Source organism: Balaenoptera musculus, chromosome X, assembly GCF_009873245.2.
Source record: "Balaenoptera musculus isolate JJ_BM4_2016_0621 chromosome X, mBalMus1.pri.v3, whole genome shotgun sequence".
Lineage (NCBI taxonomy): Eukaryota > Metazoa > Chordata > Mammalia > Artiodactyla > Balaenopteridae > Balaenoptera > Balaenoptera musculus.
Genome location: NC_045806.1, coordinates 14,392,130 through 14,403,720, shown reverse-complemented (window position 1 = coordinate 14,403,720; position 11,591 = coordinate 14,392,130). Strand labels below are relative to the sequence as shown.

Genomic DNA, 11,591 nt, shown 5'->3' with positions numbered 1-11,591 from the left:
ATGAGAGAAAGGCGGGGTGAGTCCTTGAGGAGGCACGTGGGTAGGACTGGCATCCAGGCCTGCACCCCGTGCGGGTGCCCAGGGCCCCATGCTCGGAAAGGCCCTGTGCTCGGTTTAGTGCCCTCTTGTCGCCGTCTTGAAATTCTTGATAATTTTACCTTTGTAAATAGAGTCTAAAGGAACAGAGGAACACGTGCCAGGGGTTGGCGCCTCGGCTCACACACAGTCCTGCCTCGTCCAGCTCCCTGGAACACGTTCTTAGACACCTGCTCCCCAGCCCTTTAGTGCCCCAGGTCCCACCTGGCTTCCACCCTCCCCAGTCCCTGCCCCACGAGCTCACTGCCCTCTGCCTGGGATGGCGGCTGGGTTGCCTTGCGGGGAGATGGAGGGGGACCCGATTTCTGCTGTCTTCCTCCACTCCCAGTGGGGCCTGGGGACAGAGTGGTGGAGCTCAGGCTCGCGCACCCCGGGGAGCTTTAGGGCAGCCTGTGGCGGTGGCCGTCTTGCCCGCCCCAGGGTTGGCATTTACACGGCATGTCCAGACAGCTTAACAGGCTGCATCTTGGTGGGGACAAGCCTGTCGCCCACTGCCAATCCAGGTACCTCGTGTGCCCTGGCGCACAGGTTTAAATATCCTTAAGCGTCATCCAACTGCCTCGGATCAGGGAGACAAACCCATGGGGAGCTGGGCTGGACTTCCTCAGAGCTCACCCCCATCTCAGTGCAGTGGGTCTGCATGGAGGCTGGTGGGAGGGGGAACCCGGTAGCCATCAGGCCCAAGTGTGTGCAGTAAAATTTATGCTAATAACTTAAACCTTTGACCTTTTTCTTTACCTAGAATGACACTGAACAGCAAATAAAAGTGCCATGGCAAGTTGAGAGAGAGACTGAGGAAGAAAGGAAAAGGCTTTATACTTGAGTACATTTGCTCCTGCTTTTCAAACAAGGTGGCCCATATTTTCATTTTGAACCGGTCCCCACAAATTTTGTATTGAATACCTACTCTATACCAGGCACTGCGCTAGATATTGTTTACATCAATGACCTCATCTGATTCTCCTGGTAATTCTGCCCTAATGACACTGTTCTTAGAGCTGAGGAAGAACATCCTTGAGTGAGCTCGATGCTTAAGGAGGGACAGGACCCCAGGTCTGTCCTTTTCCTGGGAAGCACCTTGAAATTCTCCAGCCAGCAGAAGTGAAGCAGTATCTTGCCTTGAGCCTTTATCTTAATATCAGCTCTTATCAATTTTAGTAGCCACCTACTAATCCCTAAGGCGTTCTGTTTGTAAATCTTTCCTTTATAAATGTATAAGGGCTCAGATTTTTGAAGAAGCATGGGGGCTTTTGCAGGTGGGATGGTGTGTGAGATCCAGATGTTTGTAGATGTTTGTAGTCGGAAGAGGACGGGCAAGATGGCTTTATCTGCCCGCCCTTCTCTCCAGTGGAATGCTGGCAAATGTTGAACAACCAGCTCTTAGTAAAAATTAAAAACCTGATTTATAGCATTTGCCAATTTCCATGGTATAAATCCTCCCACCATAGCTGATTTCAAGCTACCAAGGTGATGAGGAGCTGGGGAGGGACGCACAGCAGGCCACACAGCATTATATACTATTTCCATCGTACAGACAGGAGCCATTAAAAAACCCTTAGGAGCATAGATAATATAAAGTATAATCAAATGAGTAGTCAGTGATGAGCACTGAGTGTTTAGTACCTTTGTTTTTAATATAATTTATGAAATTGTATGTTTATTCAATTTAATTTTAAATAATGGCTGTTTCAATTCCTAAAACTTGAACAATCAGCTCTCGTGAGCCAGTGTGAGCTGGTATACGCAGTGTGGGCAGATGTGAATTGGTATGAACCAGTACAAGCCAGCTCTAGCACATCACTGCTTTAGGGGAGCCAAGCCAGGGAGTGGGGTGAGATGTGTTTATGCAAGCTCCTGGGGGCTGGGTGCCCAAGGAGGTAGGATACGGGGATCCCCGTGTCAGAGCTTTAGCCATGGACCTGTTCCACTTACTCCCATTGTATGAGCTTTCCTTTCCAGTTGCTCTGAAGAGCTTGCTCGATCTTTCTTGCCCCTTTCTCCAGCTTTTTCCCAGCTGTCCCCACCCCAGCTCAGAGGGAACCACTTCTACCCTGCCCACAGCTGGAGGGGCTTCACAAGCCCTACCTCCAAGGAGAGCCCTGGGCCTGCTCCTGGGGCTGAAGAAAGCCTCCCTTCCCTTGGGCCAGTTTTCTTTCTTGCTGTGCACATCCCAGGGCAGAGACGGAACCCCAGAGTGGGAAGGGCCCTGGGAAGCTGCTGGGTGCCTGCCCATTTTACAGATCTGGAAATGGAGGCCTAGGGAATGCAAGGGGCTTGCTCCCAGTGCGCTGCACACCTGTGGACCTTGAGGATCTCGGGCAAGCTGCACGTCTTTTCCCCCATGCCGTCAATACAGGTTTTGAGGGTCAGTTCTGCACCAGGCACCATGCCAGGTGCTGGAGACTCACCAGTGACAAGCCTGTTATGGGGCCTGTGTAGGGGGCAAGGAGCAGGAGTTCACTTTGGACATGTTAAATAAGAGGCAGGTTCAAACCAACCTAGGTCTGACTCCTGACTGTGCCATTTAGAAGCTGCCTGACAAGTCACTTCAGCTCTCTGAGCCTCGGTTTCCTCTTTTCCTATATGGAGAATGTAGCACTTTTCTTCGGGGATTGTTGTAAGACTTTAACAGGGTGATGTAAGTGTCTGGCCTGGAGTAAGAGTTTACCGTGTGAAGAGAGAAGAGGGGCACCCGTGAGACCATGTGGTAGCTGCTGCAGTTTGCCCAGTATCCTGGGCTACCCTGAAGGATGTGGCGTGGAAGTGCTAGAACCCACTCTCCCTACTCTGCCTTCATGGACCGGACAGCATGTGCTCCCAGCGCCCCGGGGGCCCTAGGTGGGCAGACCTCCTTCTGCCTAACCCTGGGCCCAGTCATCTTATCTCTGGAGCAGGGCCTGGCACTGGCCATGTTCCTGGAGGCCCTGCCCATTCCCCTCTACCACACAGTACCTCCTGGGGGGTCCCCCACCACATGCTTCCCTAGTGACGGACAGCCTGGGTGGGGTCTGCTTGACCTTGGTCCTTAACTCCCTTGCTGTGGCCCGGCAGGGTGGACACTAGTTCTGTCCAACTAGGGAAGCCAGCGGCCCCGGTGCTGAGCATGAACACCATGGGCCCTCTGTCTGCCCTGTCACCGGGCCCGGGTCTCCCGGGGAAGGCGAGCAAGCCCACAAGTACCGCACCTGCACTGTGGCCAGTACTGCCTGAAGCTCAGCATTTAGGAGAAGCACATCCAGTCCTACACACGCAAGAGGTCATTCCTGTGTGCCACCTGTGGCATTGATTTTGTAACCCCAAGCAACCTATATAAGCACAGGCAGATCCAGACACACCTCAGCAACTCCAGCTGTCCTGAGTCTGCTGGGGACAGGGCAGCCTCCTGGAGGAGGGAGACAGGCTGAAGAGACACTCAGAATGGAGGAAGGTTGATGGGGCATCAGCGGGACCTCCTTCTCCGGGCACCCAGGGTGCTGGGCAGTGTCCAGTGTCCACCACGCATCTGTCCCTTGCTGCTAAGAGCCTAGACCTGAAATCAGAAGCCGTTCCCTGTCCAGGCCCACATGTAGGGACTGCCAACAGGGAACCCCTTTGGACTCTAAAACGTGGCTTCCCCTGGGTTCCTCCTGGCATAAGATGCCAGAGTAGACATCTCTGATTGCCTCTAAGCCTTGGCTGTGGCAGTGACAGCAGACAACATCCCTGGAAAAGTCCTGGGACAGACACCAAGGCATCAGAGGGCAGGCTGAGAAAGAGAGAGGGCACAGACTCAGGCTACCTGCCCCACTCCAGCAGCGCAGAGTGGCTGCTGACCGCCTCCAGCACCTGTGCCTGCAAGGGCTCCTCCCATGTTGGTATCGAGGCTCTGGAGCCCAGTGGAGGAAGCACACTGCCCTCTGCTCAGCCCTTCCACCTGCGCTCCTCTGGACAAGTCTCCTTTCACTCTGTTTCCGTTCAGTTCTCCACCCCCACGGAGTGCAGATCAGTCATCAGAAGCAACTTGCTGCTCTTCACCAACAGCAGCACCACATGATGCACCCTTGGAGTCCTTTGGTGTCTCCTTAGCTTCTTCATGGGTTGTCCTGAGACATGCAAGGCTGAGGGCAAAGGAACCCCCATTTCATTCTGTGGCTACCAGGCAATGTCTCAAGACCCCAGATGGCAGTGGCTCCCTGCTGGCCACCTAGCCGTGGCTTCCTGGGGGTCCTTGCTTCTCTGGAAGGCAATGCCTGTTCCCCAAATTACCTCCTCAGGTTACCTCAGAGAGAGACCCACTCACCAGTTCCAGGATTCTCTCTGTGGGAGAGGGTGGCCCAAGGAATGGGCATCCTTTCTTGGGTCAGGGATGGAGGCCAGTTTCATGGACATGTGACCTGTGTGGTCACACAGGACTCTGGCCTCAGAAGGGCACCATGCTTGGCTTAATGTTCTGCTGTTGGTGTCTTGACATTTTTAATAATTTTTGAATAAGGGACCCTGCATTTTTATTCTGCACTGGGCCTCCCAAATTGTGTAGCTGGTCCTGCAAGTGGGGATGGTAACCAGTGCACAAGTGAAGGGTCAGCCTTAGCTAAGAACGGACAGTTCGTCCATAGTGGAGGAGAGGCACAATCAAGGTAGGTTGGTGGATGTATCGGTGGTGGGAACCTGAGGGGCTTCTCTCTCACTGCTTCTACCTTTCCAGTGGAATAAGAAACAAGGTCATCAGATACTACCCAAGGCAATCTACAGGTTCAATGCAATCCCTATCAAATTACCAATGGCATTTTTCACAGAACTGGAACAAGAAATTTTTTAATTTGTATGAAATACAAAATACCCCAAATAGCCAAAACAGTCTTGAGAAAGAAGAACGATGCTGGAGGAATCACACTCCCTGACGTCAGACTATACTACAAAGCTACAGTAATCAAAACAGTATCTGGCACAAAAACAGACACATAGATCCATGGAACAGGATAGAAAGCCCAGAAATAAACCCACACATATACAATGGAGAAAAGACAGTTACTTCAATAAGTGATGCTAGGAAAAACTGGACAGCTACATGTAAAAAGAATGAAATTAGAACATTCTCTAATACCATATACAAAAATAAATTCAAAATGGATTAAAGACATAAATGTAAGACCAGATACTATAAAACTCCTAGAGGAAAACATAAGCAGGACACTCTTTGACATAAATCGCAGCAATATTTTTTGGATCCGTCTCCTAGAGTAATGGAAGCATAAGCAAAAATAAACAAATGGGACTTAAGAAACAAGGTCATCAGGTGTAAGGAAGAGAGAGAATTGTTTGTGGTTTGAAGAAACAAGATATGGTGTGAAATAGTAGTCTGTGAGAGTGGGCTGACTTGGTCCTTCCCAACGTCTGGGATGATTCATGGGCCCCTCAGGGGCACTGTGTTTAGAGGGTCTGAGAGAGTCAACTGGCCAGGAGGAACTTCCATTCCACCCAATAGACAGGCTGCTGGAGCCAACCTTGACAGTGTTGTCCAGTCTGGGGAAAGAGCTTCAAAAACAGTCCCACCTGATGGAGGTGAGAGCTGATCAAGCTGTCTCAATGGCCCCCACCAGTCCCTGAATGGGAACACATGATGGTCTGAACTGCAGGTAGCCAAAGATAAACCACTGAAACTGCTCTTATCAAGGATGCTAATGACCTCCATGTTGCCAAATCCCATGGCCAGTTCTTAGCCCTCATCCTGCTTAACCCATCAGTAGTCGTGACACAGTTGACCACCGTCTCTTCCCTAAATTCTTATTTTGTCGCTGAGACACCACCCTCCTTTGGTTTGCCTTTTCCTTACTGGATTCTCCTTCTCACTCTCCTTTCCTCTAGTACTTCCTTACCTTCCCGACCTCTAAGTTTTGGAGCACCCCCCAGGCTTGATCTTCATGTCTTTTCTCATTTCCTTCACTTCCTAGTTATTTTTATCCAAGCCCACAGCCTAAGACACCTGTATACTGATATCTCCCAAATTTGTATCTCTAGCTCAGACCTCTCTTCTAAACTCCACATTTGTGTGTCCACCTGCCTACTGGACATCTTGACTTGGAGGTCTAATACACATCTCAACTTAAATGAGCCTAAAATGGAGCTACTGTTATTTTTCTCAAACCTTCTGTTGTAAAGACTTCTCCCTCTCAGTGAACACCCAAAGCTCTGCCACTGCTGCCTCCCAGAAAGAAGGATTCTTCCTCCACCACCCATCCCCCAGACCAATTTTGCATGGAGCCCACTCCCTTCCATCTTAAATCCTGATTGGCAGAGCCTTGTGCCTGCTCCCCAGCTGCACTGGAGGCTAGGAGAATGAATTCTGACTTGTATCTTGAGAAAGGTAATTTTCCAAACCTAGGAAGGGTTTTCAAAAGATGCTGAGTAGTCACAACTTATAATTTCCTTATATTTTATGAGGAAATCTGAGTACAAACTCTTTTGAGAGTTTTTAAATATTCACCTAATATTTTACACCTGAAATCTACTACATCCAAACCAATAGCCTTTTTTAATCCCCAGCAACTTGCCTTAATCAAGTCTATCCAATAACTCTCAGGTTTTTTGTAGTCTTTTTTCCATCAATTTAGGTCATATCTAATTAGATTACAGAATTCTAATGACAGCTACAAGCATAAACAGGTTTGGGGACAAATTCAGCTCACTCTTTGCTAAATATACAACTCAACCAGTGGGAACAGAAGTATTCTGGCATCTTAGAGAATAGCCTTCTAGCCCTGAGCAGTTTCAGGTCCTGGGCATCAGTATTATTTCCAGTGGAGAGCATTGGTTAATCAGTAAGCAGAGGTGGGTTGAGAGCTTCTGCATGCTTTACTTATTACTATTATGGGAGTGATTACTTTACATTTACTGTCTATCTGGATTCCGCCCCCCACTTCTTTTTCTTTTTGGCCACGCTGTGTGGCATGTGGGATCTTAGTTCCCTGACCAGGGATCGAACCTGTGCCCCCTGCATTGGGAGTGCGGAGTCTTATTTTGGCTGTGTTGGGTCTTCGTTGCTGCGTGCGGGCTTTCTCTAGTAGCCCCCACGTGAGCGGGGGCTACTGTTCATTGCAGTGCACAGGCTTCTCATTGTGGTGGCTTCTCTCGTTGCGGAGCATGGGCTCTAGGCGCCTGGGCTTCAGTATTTGCATCACGCGGGCTCAGTAGTTGCGGCACATGGGCCCTAGGGTGCGTGGGTAGTTGTGGCTCGCAGGCTCTAGAGCGCAGGCTCAGTAGTTGTGGCGCACGGGCTTAGTTGCTCCACGGCATGTGGGATCTTCCCAGACCAGGGCTCGAACCCCGTGTGCCCTCCATTGGCAGGTGGATTCTTAACCACTGCATCACCAGGGAAGTCTCTGGATTCCCTTTTGATGTTGAATACTTTGAGCTCTCATGTGTTCCCTGCCCCATACTCAAGGAAAGGCTGGTTCTTTTCTCTTTCAGAACCCTTTGCTGACACATCAGTCTATTGCCTCCTGGAGGAATCATGTGTACTTCCAGCCTGATTCTGAAACAATCTGATTGCAGGGAGAAATAAATCATATATACATACATACTTAGTTATCTGTTTGTTTGTTTGTTTATCAACTAACAAGGACAGTTTTGAGCGTGAATAAAGGGGGCACTATTAAACATTAGGATGGAACAACAGGTTTAAAAACTGAGATGTTTGTCTTGGTCAAGTGGAACATCTGATAACCCTGATACATAAATGCTCATGCAATGGCAGTCTTCTCCAAAGCTCACAGAGAGGCTTGTAGGGATTGTCAACATGGTAAAATTCGCTTATTACATGTCATATGGAGGATGCAGTGACTTTAGGGATTGAGATAAACCATTTTATCTGTGGTACAGTGGCATTGCAGAAGGACAGACTGCTTGGGATAGACACACAGGGATAATACGATCCTATCTGGTAAGATTCTGACCCATACCTGGAAAACCAACATCTGCTTCTGGTTCCAAACCAGTGAGTTCTGGTATGTACTTAGACTGTGCCAACTCAGAGAGTTTGAGGGTGATGGATACCACTTTGTTTATACTTGAAAATACCGTACCCTGCAATTGCATTGTGTATTGTATAACTCCAAGATTGATGAGGTGTACCTGGACCAATGGTTTGAGTCTTCCCAGCCCAGGTGCCAGACTATATGAATGAGTGAGCTTTCAGATGATTTCAACCCCAGCCATCTGCATCCATCTGAGAGATCCTGGGCCAAAACCTGCCCAGCCAACCAATCTCAAGTTCCTGACCCATATAAACTATGAGAGATAATAAATTATTGTTATTGTTTGAAGCCACTAAGTTTATGGGGTGATTTGTTAGGCATTAATGAATAACTAGAACAAGTACCTATGTGCTGTCTCAACAGAGTATCCAACAATCAATAGATTTCATGAATTAGAACTTCAAGGGAGAGCTCAATGCTGAAAACGATAATTTGGGGTAGAATCTGAGTATATATAATGGTTGAAAGGACTGAAGATGAAACCAGAGGCCAGTGCACACATGAAAAAGGTCAAGGAGGGATAGTCAGAGAGTTAAGCCTTGGTTTCCCAAACCCCACTTTCTCATGGCTCTCCTCTATCTCAATGGCCATTGTTTCTCAGGGCCATGCTTTCTCCTCATTTCTCTGGCCTCTAAACTTTGGAGTCCCAAGCTGCTTCTCTCCTATACATATTACCTATAGACAATCTTATCTAAACTCATGACTAAATGTGATCCTTGTGCTGATGACTCCTCACTTTGATTGTCCAGATGTAACCTCTGTTTTTCACTCCAGACACATGTATCCAACTGCCTGCTATACGTCTCCATTTGAAATTCTACTAGGAATCTCAAACTCAACATATCCAATACCAAACTCTCAACTTCCTCCAAAACATGCTCTTTTTTCAGTCTTCCCCATCTCAGTAAATAATGAATCCATCATTTAGATGGCTCAGGAAAAATTTGGAGTCATGTTTGAATTCCTCCATTTGTTTCACATATTCGGTCCATCCACAAATCCTTTTGGTTCTACCTTCAAAATACACCCAGAAACCACCCACTTCTCACTATTTCCACCACTTCCTCCCTAGTGCAAGTCACCATTGACTCACACCTGGTGGATGACAGTGATGAAGAGAGGTAGTGAGTGGTACAGCCAGAAGGTAATGATTCAAAACAGGAAGTTTATTTTGTATGTTTTTATTAAATTAAACCTTTTATTTAAGATAATTGTAGATTCCCATGCAGTTAAGAAATAACACAGAGAAAAAAAAAAAGAAATAACACAGAGAGATCCAGTATTTCCCTGAAGGGTAGCATCTTGCAAAACTATAGTATGATATCACAACAAGGATATGGACACTGATATGGTCAAGATACTGAACATTTCCATCACCACAAGGATACCTCTATTGCCCTTTAATAACCACACCCACGAATCTTTCACCCCTCCACCCCATCCCTAACCACTGGCAACCATTCCTCAGTTCTCCATTTCTAAAACCTTGTCAGTTCAAAAATGTTATATAAATATTATCATACAGCTTGTAATCTTTAGGGATTGGCTTTTTTCACTCAGCATAATTCCCTGGAGATTCATCCAGATTTTTTGTGTGTGTCTCAATAGTTTGTTCCTTTTTGTTGCTGAATAGTACTGTAGCTTGTTTAACCATTCATCTGTGGTAGGGCATCTCGTTGTTTTCGGTTTGAGGCTGTTATGAATAAAGCAGCTATGGACATTCATGTACAGGTTTTTTTGTGAACATAAGTTTTCATTTTTCTGGGATAAATGCCCAACAGTACAATTGCTGAATCATTTGATAGTTGCATGTTTCATTTTAAAAAATAATTGCCAAACTATTTTCCAGTGTAGCTGTGCCATTTTACATTCCCATCAATAGTTTATGAGTCATCAAGTTTCTGTGCATCCTTGCCAGCATTTGGTGTTGTCACTGTTTTTTATATTAGTCGTTCTGATAAGTGTAGTGGTAGCTCATTGTGGTTTTTATTTGCATTTTCTTTAGTTGTTCACGATGTTGAACACCTTTTCTTGTGTTTATTTGCCATCTGTATATCCTCTTCCGTGAAATGTCTGTTCATGTCTTTTGCCCATTTTCTATTTGGATTGTTCGTATTTTATTGCTGAGTTTTGAGAGTTCTTTATATATTCTAGACAATAGTCCTTTGTTGGATATGTGGTCTGCAAATATTTTCTCCCAGTCTGTAGCTTGCCCCTGTATCCTCTTACAGGGTTTTCACAGAGCAAAAGTTCTTAATTTTGATAAAGTCCAATTTATCGGTTTTTCTTTTTATGGATCATGCTTTGGTGTCAAGTCTAAGGATTTCTTGCCTAGCTCTAGCAAAGATCTTCTGCTATGTTTTTTTCTAATATGTTTTATAGTTTTACGTTTTGCACTTAAGTTTGTGATCCAGCACCATTTGTTAAAAAGGCTATCCTTTTGAATTGTTTTTGCACCTTTGTCAAAAATCACTTGGACATATTTATGCGGGTCTATTTCTGGATTCTCTATTCTGTTCTATTGACCTATGTGTCTATCTCTCTGCCAACCACACTGTTCTGATTATGGTAGCTCTTTAGTAAGCATTAATGTTATGTAGAGCTATTTCTACCAATTTATTCTTCTTTTCCCAAATTGTTTTAGCTATTCTAGTTCCTTTACCTTTCCATATATATATTGTAGGATAATCTTATCTATAGCTACAAAAAATCTTGCTGGGATTTTGATAGGAATTGCATTAAACCTGCATATCAATTTATTGAGCACTGACATTTTTTCTATGTTGAATCTTTCAATCCATGGGCAAGGTATATCTCTCCATTTATGTGTATCTTGTTTGATTTCTTTCATCAATGTTCTGTAGTTTTCAGCATATAAGTCCCACACAGGTTTTGTTAGATTTACACATAAGTATTTATTTTAGGGATTGTAAATGGTATTGTATTTTTAATTTCAGTATTCATTGCTAGTATACAGAAATGTGACTGACTTTTGTATGTTCACTTTATATACTGCCACCTTGCTGAACTCATTAATTCTAGGAGCATTTTGTAGGTTTCTTGGGATTTTCTACATAGACAATTATGTCATCTGCAGATAGGGACAGTTCATTTCTTTCTTTCCAAACTCTACGCCTCATTTCTTTTTCTTTACTTATTACACTGGTAGAACCTCCAGTACTATCTTGAATAGGAATGATAAGAGCAGACATTCTTACCTTTTCCCTGATCTTAGAAGGAAAGCAGTCAGTCTTTCATCATTAATGTAATATCTATAGTTTTTTAGTAGGTGTTCTTTATCAAGTTGAGGAAGTGCCCCTCTATTCCTAGTTCTGAGATTTTTCATTTATTATGAATGGGTGTTGAATTTTGTCAGTTGCTTTTTCTGCATCAATTGATATGGTCATATGATTTTAATTCTTTAGCCTGTTATTATGATTGATTTTTGAATTTGAACCAGGCTTGCATCCTTAGAATAAGACC

General features: G+C 45.5%; 1 protein-coding gene across 3 annotated transcripts in view; it reads left to right on the top strand.

Moving 5' to 3' along the window:
* The window catches only part of RAI2 (retinoic acid induced 2), a 402,071-nt gene that overhangs the window by 297,728 nt on the left and 92,752 nt on the right, over positions 1–11,591 (top strand). The window lies entirely within an intron of this gene.